The sequence below is a fragment of the Nanorana parkeri genome, unplaced genomic scaffold (genome assembly GCF_000935625.1).
Source record: "Nanorana parkeri isolate BGI_ZX_2015 unplaced genomic scaffold, ASM93562v1 scaffold1180, whole genome shotgun sequence".
Taxonomy (NCBI): Eukaryota; Metazoa; Chordata; class Amphibia; order Anura; family Dicroglossidae; genus Nanorana; species Nanorana parkeri.
In genome coordinates, this window is record NW_017307448.1 from 190,572 (window position 1) to 204,001 (window position 13,430).

The following is a 13,430-nucleotide window of genomic DNA, read 5'->3' on the forward strand; positions in this document are numbered from 1 at the left end:
CTGCTGGTCGAGTAATACAATAGCCCCCCTTTTTGCAGCGTGCACACTTTCAGACACCAGGCCTCCGCCCCTGACATTGCAGTGTTAGGGAACCACACTGACTACACCCGCCTAGCACTTTCTACATTCTGTAAGCCCAGAAAATGGCCTTTCCCTCCTATCAGTACTCAAACAAGCCACCGCAAGCCCGATTTCAGCTTTCAGCTGGTGTGTGGCAGCTGAGTGGGAACACAGTTTCCACCTACTGTTAAGCTAAACCTAAAAAATAATTTCCTGAATGGCGACCTCTGAAGGACGACATCATTGAAGTGAAGCGAGTGTTACATTTTGTGGCCCCCGAGCTCTCCCTGAAATAACTGAAATAACGGAGCAGCTTGTCCCTTTTTCTCAGAGTTCGCCTCTCCGCGCCGCCTGCTGTCGCTTCCACCGCCCGGCCAATGACGAGAAACGAAGGGACAGCGCCCGCTTCCGGGAAACTAGCGCGCAACGCGTGCCGCCCGGGCACTGACGTGAGGTCAGGCGACTCGCGCTGAGACATTGTGACGGCGGCGGCAGAATTCCGGGGCCCCCGAGTCACCGTTCAGCGGCTCAGAAAACCTCCCGCCTTCCGGCGAGGCCCAATGATTGGGGGGTTGTCACATTCGCTGAAGTTCAGTGACAACGGCCCGCAGGACAAAGTGGCTTCATGTTTATTTCTGAAGCTTCGGCTCGGTAAGGAAAAAAATCTCCAAGGCGAGCTAAGCTGGGCCAGCTGTGAAAGTCTACACGTCGAAGGGACTACAAATCCCAGCATGACTCGCCTGAGGAATTACCAGGAATCTGTGCTCAAGACAAAATAATGTCTCCTCTGTGTAAACCAATCACATTCCAGACATTCGGTGATGTCAAATGTTGTAACCGGCTCAGCTCCCGACATTCATATGCAGATTTTATAAACAATGTTACTTTGTATCTCTCTAACTCCCTCCCATCAATGTTTATAAACAATGTTACTTTGTATCTCTCTATCTCCCTCTGATCAATGTTTATAAATATATCTACAACGACACTCAGGAATGGCTGTGTAAATACAAAAGCTGTAGAAGCCGCTGCTGTAAAAAACAAAGTAACATTGTTTATAAACATTGATCAGAGGGAGATAGAGAGATACAAAGTAACATTGTTTATAAACATTGATCAGAAGGAGAGAGAAACAAAGTAACATTGTTTATAAACATTGATCAGAGGGGGATAGAGAGATACAATGTAACATTGTTTATAAACATTGATCAGAGGGAGATAGAGAGATACAAAGTAACATTGTATATAAACATTGATCAGAGGGGAGATAGAGAGATACAAAGTAACATTGTTTATATATTCTACTTTTCTTGTAGAACTTTGTAGCTGAGAAGTTTGGCTTTATTATCATGATGATATTAGCCTGGGTGAAAGTTAGGAGGGGGATACAATCAGGTGTAATTGCGGAGACGCAGGAACGCGGTTGTCCGATGTTAATTATTTTACAGGGAACAACCACTCGGGGCCGAGATCAATAGTCCTCCCGACTTCGGAATTAAAATCGATCTAATTAGGATTTTAGGATGAGTCAATGAAGTGAGCATCAGATCGCACAGTCTAACGGCCCTCTGAGATGATTCGCACTTCATGGGTATGAGGAAGAACCGCTCAGGGTTGTTCTTTATGTAGAAGAGCCACATAACGGGATTATTGCTTTATAAAACTCAGCCATTGGTCTTCTCCTGCCCTGACTTTTATGTTTAGTTGTACATGGAAGGATTTAACCCTCTGTCAGGTTTTTATTGCTGTGTCTGTCCCTGTTAGGTGGAGTGACACTTTGATTTGTCCTGGCGGTCGGTGTCACTGGAGGGTTTTCCTTTCCATCAATAGCAGGATACAACGTGTCAATAATGACATACTGTATATGTAAATATGATTAATTAGTGGAACCGATGTGTCTCTGGTGTGTGAGGTTTGAAGGTGAACTTCCACTATATTGAACATAGAATTTTTGACTTTATAAAGATTAAGACGAGGCGAAGAATGACGGGACGGAGGAGGGGAGGGGGGGAAGCTATTTAGCCAACCAGCAGAACCCGCTCCATCCTATTAATGATACCAAATCAATAGTGACATTTAGTTTAAGGCCCATGAATAAAGCGAGTGCGCTTTGCGCCATGGGGACCGAGCGCCCCAGATTGCACTTCAACAAGCTGATGAAGTGAAAGGTCTGGACGCACGCGGCCCAGCGCTGGGATCTCGCCTCCCCGGCCAGCTGTGTACAGAGACAGGAGATGAGCTGCGCTGAGCCGTGTCTTTCATGAAAGCCGTCAGCCGGGGCAGGGGAGAGGCAGATGGTGACTCTCTTGTAGCAAGAACCAGTTCTGCTCATAACCAGCAAATGATATATGTGTCAAGACGCGCACTCTGCTCACCCATCATGCGGATAAATGGTACCTTTAAGTGGCTCATTATTGGCAGCATGGTGACTATGTGGATCCTCAGCGTTTCCCCCCCACCTACAGTATGTAGGAACACCAAAGCTTCCAGGTGGACATCACAATCTGCCCATTGTCCAATCACAGAACACTTTGTATTCACTGAGCAAAATTCTGGGTGTTCTCTGAATTGCCTCTTTGCCAAGCGAGTGGCCCTATGGCTCGTTATTGGCAACATGGTGACTATGTGGATCCCCAGTGTTCCCATCCTACCTATGTAGAGACACCAAAGCTTCCAGGAGGACATCAAGATCTGCCCCTCATTCAATCAAAGAACATCTTGTATTCGCTGACCAAAATTCTGGGCGTTCTCTGAATGGCCGCTGCGCTCAACAAGTGACCCCGTGGCTTGGTTTGGCAGCATGGTGACTATGTGTATCCTCTGTGTTTCCACCCCACCTACAGTATAGGAACACCAAAGCTTCCAGGTGGACATCACAATCTGCCCCTCATCCAATCAGATAACACCTTTATATAACCCAATGACACCTTGTATTCATTGACTAAAATTCTGGGCGTTCTCTGAATGGGCATTGTGCCGAGCGATTGACCCCCATGTGTTTTCAGAGCAGGGGGAAGCCTCTCAGCTCAGTGTAACAGCAATGTAAAACACTTTACTTGCTCTGGCTACCACAGAGCTTTACAGAATCCCCATGGGCTGACTAGGTATAACACATGCATACTTAAAATGGACTAAGCTGGACCAAGGTAAGTATTCATATTACTTTACAGCTGGTGTTCAGCTTTACAATGAGCCATTACTGACCTCTCTAGCTGTAGGCATTGTGGAGCAATTAATCCTCAAATTTCACAATAACAATGAAGTGGGAGCAGCATCTCTTTGGGTCACATGGGGGGGCAGGCAGAGTGACATGGCCGCTCTGCTGCACAAATCTTGCAATGTGCCTGCCCCCCCCTTTCCAGCCAGAGCGTCCCAGGTTGCTAAGAGCCTGGCGTGGAGATGTGTAAGGGCCGTGCACGTCTCCTCGCCCAGCATTTAGCAATATGTGATGTTCTGGGCGGCCTCCTGCCCACCTCCTGACAACCAATGACATCACTGCTGTACGGGCTATTCACTACAGCCCGTACAGCACCCGAGCGGCTCAGTCGAGTTGAACCCAGTAGTGACAGCTGAAGCCGACTCATCTCCACGCAAATGAAAGCTGGGCGGAGCCAGCAGTTATCTCATGGCTGGCTCCACCCAGTAATAATGACAGATCAGCATCCCCAAATGACCTGGGGACGCTGATCTGTCATTAAACAATAACAACTGGGCGGAGCCGGCCGTGACGTCACGGCCGGCTCCGCCCAGTTGTTAATCATTGACCGCAACCTGCTAGAAGACTCTGGCAGCTGCAGGCCAACAGGAAACAGTTGGGCGGAGCTAGCTGTCACTGCTAGCTCCGCCCAATTGTTTTTCTTTTTTTTCTTTCCTTTAAAATATATATATTTTAATTTTCCTATTTTTTATTATTTGTCAAATATTTTTCGAATGATCGGAATTCTTTTCTATTCTGCTCGATACCTCGGAGATGCCGAGCAGAATTGCCGAGCAGAATGCCGCGGGGCGGCATTCGGCTATTCGCTCACTGCTGTTTTGCCTCCATTAGAATATATGAGAATAGGGGGCGAACGGCAGCGAGCGAGCTGCCGGAATTTCGGCTCAGCCGGACCAGATGTTGGATCGGCCGAGTCAAAGTCCTTCTGCACTTCGGGCTCAGCCCAACATGAAGAGACGATGTACGGCAGACTGAAGGCAGCCGATTCACCGCTGTTTTTAGCCGATGTACAAGCCAGAAGTGAATAGCTGAACAGCGTCCGGCTCGCTTCCCTCGGCTGGGTTAGTCGCTCGGCTGGCTGTATATATTCCAGTTTAGTTCTCCGACGGGTGACCTGCGTGTGCTGCGTTGTTGCAGTCGGAGAAGTTTTGCGGTCGGTGAGATGAACGTTTTTTTCCTTCTCCGGCGATCATATGAGGACGTAATTGAAGGTAAATGAGGAAATAATATGCGACGTGAGGAGAGGAGCAGAAGGGAGCCGGTTTAATGGTCCTCCGCGGGGAGCATCGTCAGCGTCGGAAAAAATGTCATTTACCACGAAAGCGGCCGCGCAGACATTTTATGCCCGCACGGTTCAGCGCTTCGCGCTCACGGCTTCTTTGACTAACATAACAAGGGGGGGCGCCCTCGTCCGCCGTCATTATATCAAAAACCATATTGGAAATAATAACCTTTTCAGGGAACATAAAACCCGCGACGGTGACCCGGGGCCGCCGTTTACAGGGAGCGGTCCAGTAAGTAGGTCAATTGGAGCCGGCGAGCGTGAGTGCGGCGCGGAACCCGCCTGGTACTGTTCCGGAAGGATGAGAATGACCGGAATGTCTAATGCTCAGCTACGGGCGATCTATCAGGAGAGGCGATAAAGCTGCTGGATGACTCGGGCTTTACCGGTACCGGACCGCCAGGATACACCGGACCATGAACCGAGGATAACCCGAACAATGAGCTTCTCTTATTTGGCCCCATTTGGTCTGTTATATTCCATTGTTGTTGTTACAAAGTGTTTTGTTGTATCTATTCCATAAGTGCAAAAGATACCAGTAGATCCTGCCAGAAATCTTGTAAGATCCTCACTTCCTGTGCTGCATTCTAAGCATTGCTCCCAGGTATCTCTGAGGACTGCAGAACACCTCCCACCCTATGTCATGGAGACGTTATCTCTGAGGACTGTAGAGCACCTCCCACCTATGTCATGGAGACGTTATCTCTGAGGACTGCAGAGCACCTCCCACCTATGTCATGGAGAAGTTATCTCTGAGGACTTCAGAACACCGCCCACCTATGTCATGGAGAAGTTATCTCTGAGGACTTCAGAACACCTCCCACCCTATGTCATGGAGAAGTTATCTCTGAGGACTTCAGAACACCCCCCACCCTATGTCATGGAGAAGTTATCTCTGAGGACTTCAGAACACCCCCCACCTATGTCATGGAGAAGTTATCTAAGAACTTTTTACAGATCTACTAAGGGGTCTATTCACAAAGCTGCCGAAGGATCCAGGTGTAGCTTCGGCTGATCCTTCGTCTCTCTTCGGTCACCGGAACCCTATTCCCTATAGCCCGTACAGCAGCCGAAGGTGGACGAGCGGCTCAGCCGAGCCGAAGGCAAATGGTTCGGCTGAGCCGAAATTACACCTGAGATGTGACGAACGGCTTGGTGAAGGGCCGGCCATAAGCCCCGCAAGTGACAGCTGGGTGGAGCCAGCCATGATCTTACGGCTGGCTCCGCCCAGTTGTGATGACAGATCGGCGTCCCCAAATGACCTGGGGACCCTGATCTGTCATTAAACAATAACAACTGGGTGGAGCTAGAAGTGACATCACGTCTGGCTCTGCCCAGTTGTTATTCATTGGGCGGGACCTGCTAGAAGATTCAAGCAGGTCCCGGCCAATAGGAAAAAGTCGTGTCACTGCTAGCCAATTGTTTTTTAAAGATTTTTTAAAAAATCTTTATTTTTTTTTAAATTTTTACTATTTATTTACATTTTAAACATATTTTTTAACCCTTTTAAAAAAAAAATATTTTCATTGATTTTCTTTTTTTTTTAAATTCGTTTATTTTCATTGATTTTCTATTCTGCTCGGTACCACGGAGGTGCGGAGCAGAACAGCCGAGCCCAATGCCACTGGTCAGCATTCGGCTATTCACTCGCTGCCCGTTCGTCCCCTACGAGAATATATGAGAATAGGGGAGAACAGCAGCGCGTGAGCTACCGGAGCTTGGGCTCAGCCGATCCAGATGTTGGATTGGCTGAGGCGAAGTCCCTCTGCACTTTGGCTCAGCCCAACACGCAGAGCATGTTCAGCTGACCGAAGTGCAGCCGATGTACGGCTGAAATCAGCCGTACATCAAAGTCGTCCGGCTCCGTTCACTTCGGCTCGGTGATTCGCTCGGCAGCTTTGTGAATAAACCTGTTAGCTTTCTATAAAAAGCAGCCACAGCCTGGGCGGAGAAGCCGGTCCCCTGCCAGCATGCTGCAGACCCTTTCTCTCCACGTGGAAGCAGCGGTCACTCTGCAGAGGTCAGACACAAGATCTGTCATCAGCAAAAGTGTGCGGTTCCTGCTGATCTAGCTCTGACTCCTCAGGGAGCATGTTACGCCGGCGTTCACTTCAGCCCACTTCGGCTGGGTCATTCGCTCGGTTGCCTTCGGCTTTGTTAATAACCCCCTATGTTTTTTTTTTGGCTGTTCCCATCATAGTAGATTCGCCCTTTATTTGTCCCGGTGACACATTGCCACAGACAGGCCCGGCGCTACCGCAAGGCAAGTCAGGCGGCCGCCTGAGGGCGCTGCAAAACAGGGCATTTTGACAAGTACTTGGACTTGCCCCGATCCTTGCGCTGTTTTTTTTTTTCTTCACTTACCTTCGGTGCGGGAGAGCAGCGGCGAGTCAGCGCTGGTCCGGTGGGAGGAGCTCCGGGTGGGGTCATGGGGGATTGGCTGGGGGGGGCGCAAAAAATTCAACTTTGCCTGTGTTGGCAAAAATCCTAGCACCGGTCCTGGCCACAGAAGGAGGCAGTGATGGTTAAACCTGAATATTTACCAGAACAAGAGGTGAAGGGAAATCCTCCAAGGGAGACGCTTGTTCCAATCACAATTGCCCAAGAGGAGAATGTCCCCAAGTTTGTAGATTTCCTCCTGTTGCCTCTGCAGGAAGTGATGGGAAATCTCCCCCAATGAGACACAGCAAAATCAATCAACTGAAATGGGGATTTGCCGCGCCCCGACTCTTTTTAAATGAAAGTTGCAGATTTAAAACAACTTTGGGAACAATATTATCACAGCTTATATGAGAGTTTAGTGATTGGCTCAGACTAAGTTTTTGGAGACGCGCGGACGTATCGTCGCATCGGGTTACTTTCCCAGAGCAGAATCTCAGGCCGTGAGCTCAGGGAGCGGCGGCAACGAACGAGGACGTAAAAGAGCGATGAGAAAAGAGCCGAGCGGAGACAGTCCATCGTGGAGACAAAGGCAAGTTCATTCATGCCGGGTTCCTGCATCCTGCTCAGGGCCGGTAAAGACTCCCAACAGCAAGTCATGATGTCAGCCAAGCGCCGCCCGGCACTGGGCCAACATCCAATCCCGACCCCTAACTTTCACCCTTCAGTTCCAGCGTCTCCAACCTTATTGTCCACCATAAAGGCCACTTGTTGGTCCTCATCTGGCCCAGCCCCTCCTTGTATTAGAAAGCCAACCTATAGATCCTTCTTTTATCTACTCAGCAATGCAAACTCTGTCCATGAGCAAAATACAATGGTGGCATTTGTGGAAAAAATGTGCACAGTCCCCCTCCTCCCCCCCAACTGAGCTAGATTTAAGCCCCTTTGTCAGCCCGTGGCGTGTAATGGCGTATAGAGGAGGCGTATACAAAGGACTGAGGATCATTTCAACCAAAAGTGATAAGAAATGTGTATCCCTATTGTCTGCAAGTTTGACTTGAAGTGTAAAGTGTTTGGCATTGTTCTTCCCTCTATACATCCTTCCTAACCAGCTCAGCCCAGCACTGGAGTCACTGGGGGGAGGAGAAAGGTGGTTTGTGTTCAGCTCTTTCCCCTGTACACCCCCCATGGACCAAACGGTCTGTTTATGCGGCAATAACTTTGTCATGACTTAAAGGAGAACTATGAGGTGAGTGAAAATCAGTTCGAGCCGACGTGTGACAATTAAACTGTAACACGTCGGCTCAATAGATCGGGAAGTGAGCGAACACATACCGTCGCTCGCTCACTTCTCGATCCTGTCACTGCAGAGAGCCGTGACTGTCACTCACGGCTCCCTGCAGGGATTCCCACACCCCATCCCCGCTCCTCCAGCGCTGACTGGCCGAACGGACGGGGGAGGGGGGTGGGTACAGCTGGCTCTGCCTCTAGATAGGCAGAGCCAGCTGTCACTCACACAGCTGGGTGGATCCAGACAGTAATGTCGGGATCCATCCCGGCTGCGGCGGTCTCAGTATACGGCGAGCTGTAGCTCCCTATATACTGAGCCTAGGGTAACGGGAGGACGCTGGTTTGTGTCCTCCCGTGACCCTTTAGGAGAACTATGGGGAAAAGCCCTGACCCCATACTTCTCCTTTAAGTTCACCACATGAGTGACTTGAGGATGAACTACTCCACAATGGCTACACCTGTCACTGAGACCTTGTTTTGCAACTTATTTGCCACATTTAAAGAATATGAATGTCCATAACCTGGCCACAGGTTCACTATTAAGGACTTCCCCCATCGCATCAAAAAGTTCTCTCCAAAGCTCCAGGTTGAGGGCGGGCCCTTGGTGTCCTCCTATACAAGGCCAGGATTATTCACTGCAGTAATGTCGGGATCCGCTCCGGCTGCGGCGTCTCAGTATACCGCGAGCTGTAGCTCCCTATATACTGAGCCTAGGGTGACGGGAGGACGCTAGTTTGTGTCCTCCCGTTACCCTAAGGAGAACTATGGGGAAAAGCCCTGACCCCATAGTTCTCCTTTAAGATAACAAAGTAACACATATGAACAAGGCTTTCTTTTTGTGATACAGTCTTGCCAAAATGATCTTATTTATATACAGTCCATAAACAAAACAAAAAAAAACATAAAAAAGTTTATTTTCTACTTTGAAGTGTTAATTAAAAAAATATATTGTTACTGTAGATTTAAAAAAATGACACATTTAACTTTATAATTTGTCCCATTTAAAAAGACATTGTGGTACAAAGCATTGCATCCTAGATGGAGCGGAGAAGCATAGGACAGAAGTATCTCTTTCCATTGCCCTCTGCGCCATCTAGTGGCCATATTGCAGTATTACACTGTAACATTTGAAATGACATTCAACTTGTGAAGAAAATGTAACAAGAACATTCATTTTTGCATCTATTCTCACAAAACGAAGGTTCACTGGGATGTGCAGGGTGAGTGGCTCTGCGAATTGTTTACAAATAAGTATTTTTCATCTTCCTGACCTTGGATACGCACGGCGCCATTTGTGGACATCACTATGATCACCTCTGCTAATGTAAGCATACTAGGTCTTGATTGCTGTAAGGCGTGCATGGGGATACCTGTGGCTCAGGGGCATCCCGAGGCTGGGTGACACCCGGAGCGGGTACCGAGTGTCACCCCCGCCGTGACGTCATCGCGCATGCGCGGCAATCTTCTTGATACCTGCCGGCGGCCATCTTGGTGATGGACGCCGGCAGAGAGAGGAGGGGACAGTCACCCGGTGGGATAAGGTGTGCTGCCGGGTCCCCTCCTCTCTCCTTATACTGTCGGGTGCTCGGTCCATGACCGAGTGCCCGACTTTTCAGAGGGGGGTGACACCAAAATGACTGTTCAGTCATTTTGGTGTCACCCCTCCAATGGTGTCACCCGGGTGGGCCGCACCCCCCTTGTGACGCCACTGCTCTGGCTACCTTGTTTATAAATAAGTATTTTAAATCTTCCTTATTTCTGGAAGTTTTTCTAGATACGGATCACCCTCTTGGCTCATGTAGGGACTGGGTAAGCTACCTGATGAGAGGGAAAGTATTCTTGGATTGGTACTTCTGCTGGAGCATGGTGACCACTATTTACCCCTACCAGGGTCGGATTTACTCTCTCTGCTGCCCCAAGGTCAGCTTCCTCAATACACCCCCCCTCCCCACTGTAGGCAGGCTGTATACAAGTCAGCAACATCGCCGAGATCACTTAGTACAAAACAAGTGGCGGCTTCCCCGCTGTACATTTAGCCCTGCGTGCCCAAAGCCGGGCTAAATGTAGAAAGCAACTACCCGCCCGGTGCCCGGAACTGTATGTCCCGGACATCGGGAGATAGGAATTTCCACACCCCTGCTGCCCCTCTACTCCCTGCTGCCCCGAGGCCAGGCTTTGGTTGGCCTTGTGGGAAATCCGGGCCCTGGGCCCTACTACTCCTCGCTCCGTCTAATGTCTATCCAAGCTGTGGTCAGCACGAGGAAGGAAAAAAGTAATAATTGAATCTTGTGTGAAGAGTAGTAGAACATAGACATGTTTCCCTCTATGCAGGAACATACGCCGACCTCGCTGAGACTTCTGTATCTTTCTTTGGACCTTTCATTTCTTGGGGGAGCTTCCCAGAAACGAGGGATCAACGCTTCTCCAGAGCAGAAGTATATCAAGCCTGAGATACACTGACCTTTGCTTACCTCCCTGTCTAATATCCTCTCATGTGACCTCCTCAGTGTTAATGAGTAGAGGCATCTGGGGGGGGCTGGTGGCATCGCCGGCGTGTAATGAGAAATGAGTAAACTTAATTCACTAATGAATTATTAAGCCCAAACTCTGAAATATTCATAGCGGTTTAGAGGAACAAATCTACGGCTCTCGGGAACTTGCTGTTTAAAGAGATTCTTATCAGCGTTACGGCCGCAACCGCGAGCGACACAACCAGATATAACGAGTGCCATACAACACGCGTCTGCGTGTAGGACAACTTGTAAACTAGAAAAGATGGTACATGCATGACCGGCCTTTATAGCAGGGCGCACATTGGGATTTTTGTGTTTTTTGCGCCCTGCTATAAAGGCCGGTTATAGATTCATGCATGTATCCGGGATGTATACTTCTTTACCAGGATGATGAGCCTATTCCTCCGCACATCTCACCCCAATGACATCACACTTTTATTTATCCGCCATTAAAACTAATACAATTCTTCTGGGCTCCAAGATTCTTGGAGCCCAGAAGACGGGCATTGGACTGAGAAGGAGGCAAAGCATCGTTATTGTGGCATTTTTTCCTCCTACTGACACCGACCCGGGGGGGCATCTTTATCTCCCACTGACATCGACCCAGGGGGGCATCTTTATCTCCCACTGACATCGACCCAGGGGGGCATCTTTATCTCCCACTGACATCGACCCAGGGGGGCATCTTTATCTCCCACTGACATCGACCCAGGGGGGCATCTTTATCTCCCACTGACATCGACCCAGGGGGGCATCTTTATCTCCCACTGACATCGACCCAGGGGGGCATCTTTATCTCCCACTGACATCGACCCAGGGGGGCATCTTTATCTCCCACTGACATCGACCCAGGGGGGCATCTTTATCTCCCACTGACATCGACCCAGGGGGGCATCTTTATCTCCCACTGACATCGACCCAGGGGGGCATCTTTATCTCCCACTGACATCGACCCAGGGGGGCATCTTTATCTCCCACTGACATCGACCCAGGGGGGCATCTTTATCTCCCACTGACATCGACCCAGGGGGGCATCTTTATCTCCCACTGACATCGACCCAGGGGGGCATCTTTATCTCCCACTGACATCGACCCAGGGGGGCATCTTTATCTCCCACTGACATCGACCCAGGGGGGCATCTTTATCTCCCACTGACATCGACCCAGGGGGGCATCTTTATCTCCCACTGACATCGACCCAGGGGGGCATCTTTATCTCCCACTGACATCGACCCAGGGGGGCATCTTTATCTCCCACTGACATCGACCCAGGGGGGCATCTTTATCTCCCACTGACATCGACCCAGGGGGGCATCTTTATCTCCCACTGACATCGACCCAGGGGGGCATCTTTATCTCCCACTGACATCGACCCAGGGGGGCATCTTTATCTCCCACTGACATCGACCCAGGGGGGCATCTTTATCTCCCACTGACATCGACCCAGGGGGGCATCTTTATCTCCCACTGACATCGACCCAGGGGGGCATCTTTATCTCCCACTGACATCGACCCAGGGGGGCATCTTTATCTCCCACTGACATCGACCCAGGGGGGCATCTTTATCTCCCACTGACATCGACCCAGGGGGGCATCTTTATCTCCCACTGACATCGACCCAGGGGGGCATCTTTATCTCCCACTGACATCGACCCAGGGGGGCATCTTTATCTCCCACTGACATCGACCCAGGGGGGCATCTTTATCTCCCACTGACATCGACCCAGGGGGGCATCTTTATCTCCCACTGACACCGACCCAGGGGGGCATCTTTATCTCCCACTGACACCAACCTGGGGGGGGCATTTTGTCCTCACACTGATGCCGGGGCATTTCTTTCACTGTTAGCATATTAAACTCTTCAATTCACTACATTGTGACTCAACCATTGGCACTATCTCCGCGCATGCTGCAACCATGAAATATTAGCCCCACCCCTACTCCTCCCCATGCCCCGCCCCCACTCTCAGACCCGCTGAGTTACAGTCACCCCCAGGTATTACCATTACATCATTTGTTACATTGTATTAAACGTGTTACAATCTCAGAGACGAGGCTACAAAATGGAAGAAGAAAAAAGGAAGGACGTTGCCCATACAGACTATTGTGTTCCTCTGGTAATGCGTGTTACCGCAAGGCATGTGCCCGAGCGCAGTGTGGTGCTGTGCGTTGGTAAAACAGGGTCATGTGATCTTTTTGTTAGTGCATTGTGGTGTATCGGCAGCCCATTCGAAAAAAGCGAGCTGCCTTACCGCAACAGACTTGCAATGATGCAGAGCAATGCACAGCAAGTGTGCGAATCCATCCTGAAGTCTGGATAATAAGGAGAAGCAGCCCTGCAATACTTGGGCCCCTGGATCTCAAGGGGCCCCTGAGCAGTCACACCCTGTAGCCACATGTTGTGTAGTATCTGAGGCGCTAGGAACGCAATAGATTCAGTTGCTGCACTGCGGGGGATCCGCACGGCACGTCCACGCTATAGTGGATAAAGCAGATCGATGTTCTGTTAACCTTTTACTAATGATCGCTTCACAGAACCAGGTGCTTTCCCCGAACGCACGACTTAAGCCGCTCGGCGCACTCATAAATCACCTAATCGCGTAACTGGATTGTGGAGACTGTTGCAGCCCGCGACGCGTCTACCGCAAATGGGGGTTTAAGAGTATATTATAGAGATATATCACAAGGG

The 13,430-nt window shown here is 49.8% G+C and overlaps 1 protein-coding gene across 1 annotated transcript in view; it reads right to left on the reverse strand.

Moving 5' to 3' along the window:
- The window catches only part of LOC108796840 (brain-specific angiogenesis inhibitor 1-like), a 368,891-nt gene that overhangs the window by 154,031 nt on the left and 201,430 nt on the right, over positions 1 to 13,430 (reverse strand). The gene's annotated exons all lie outside the window — the stretch shown is intronic.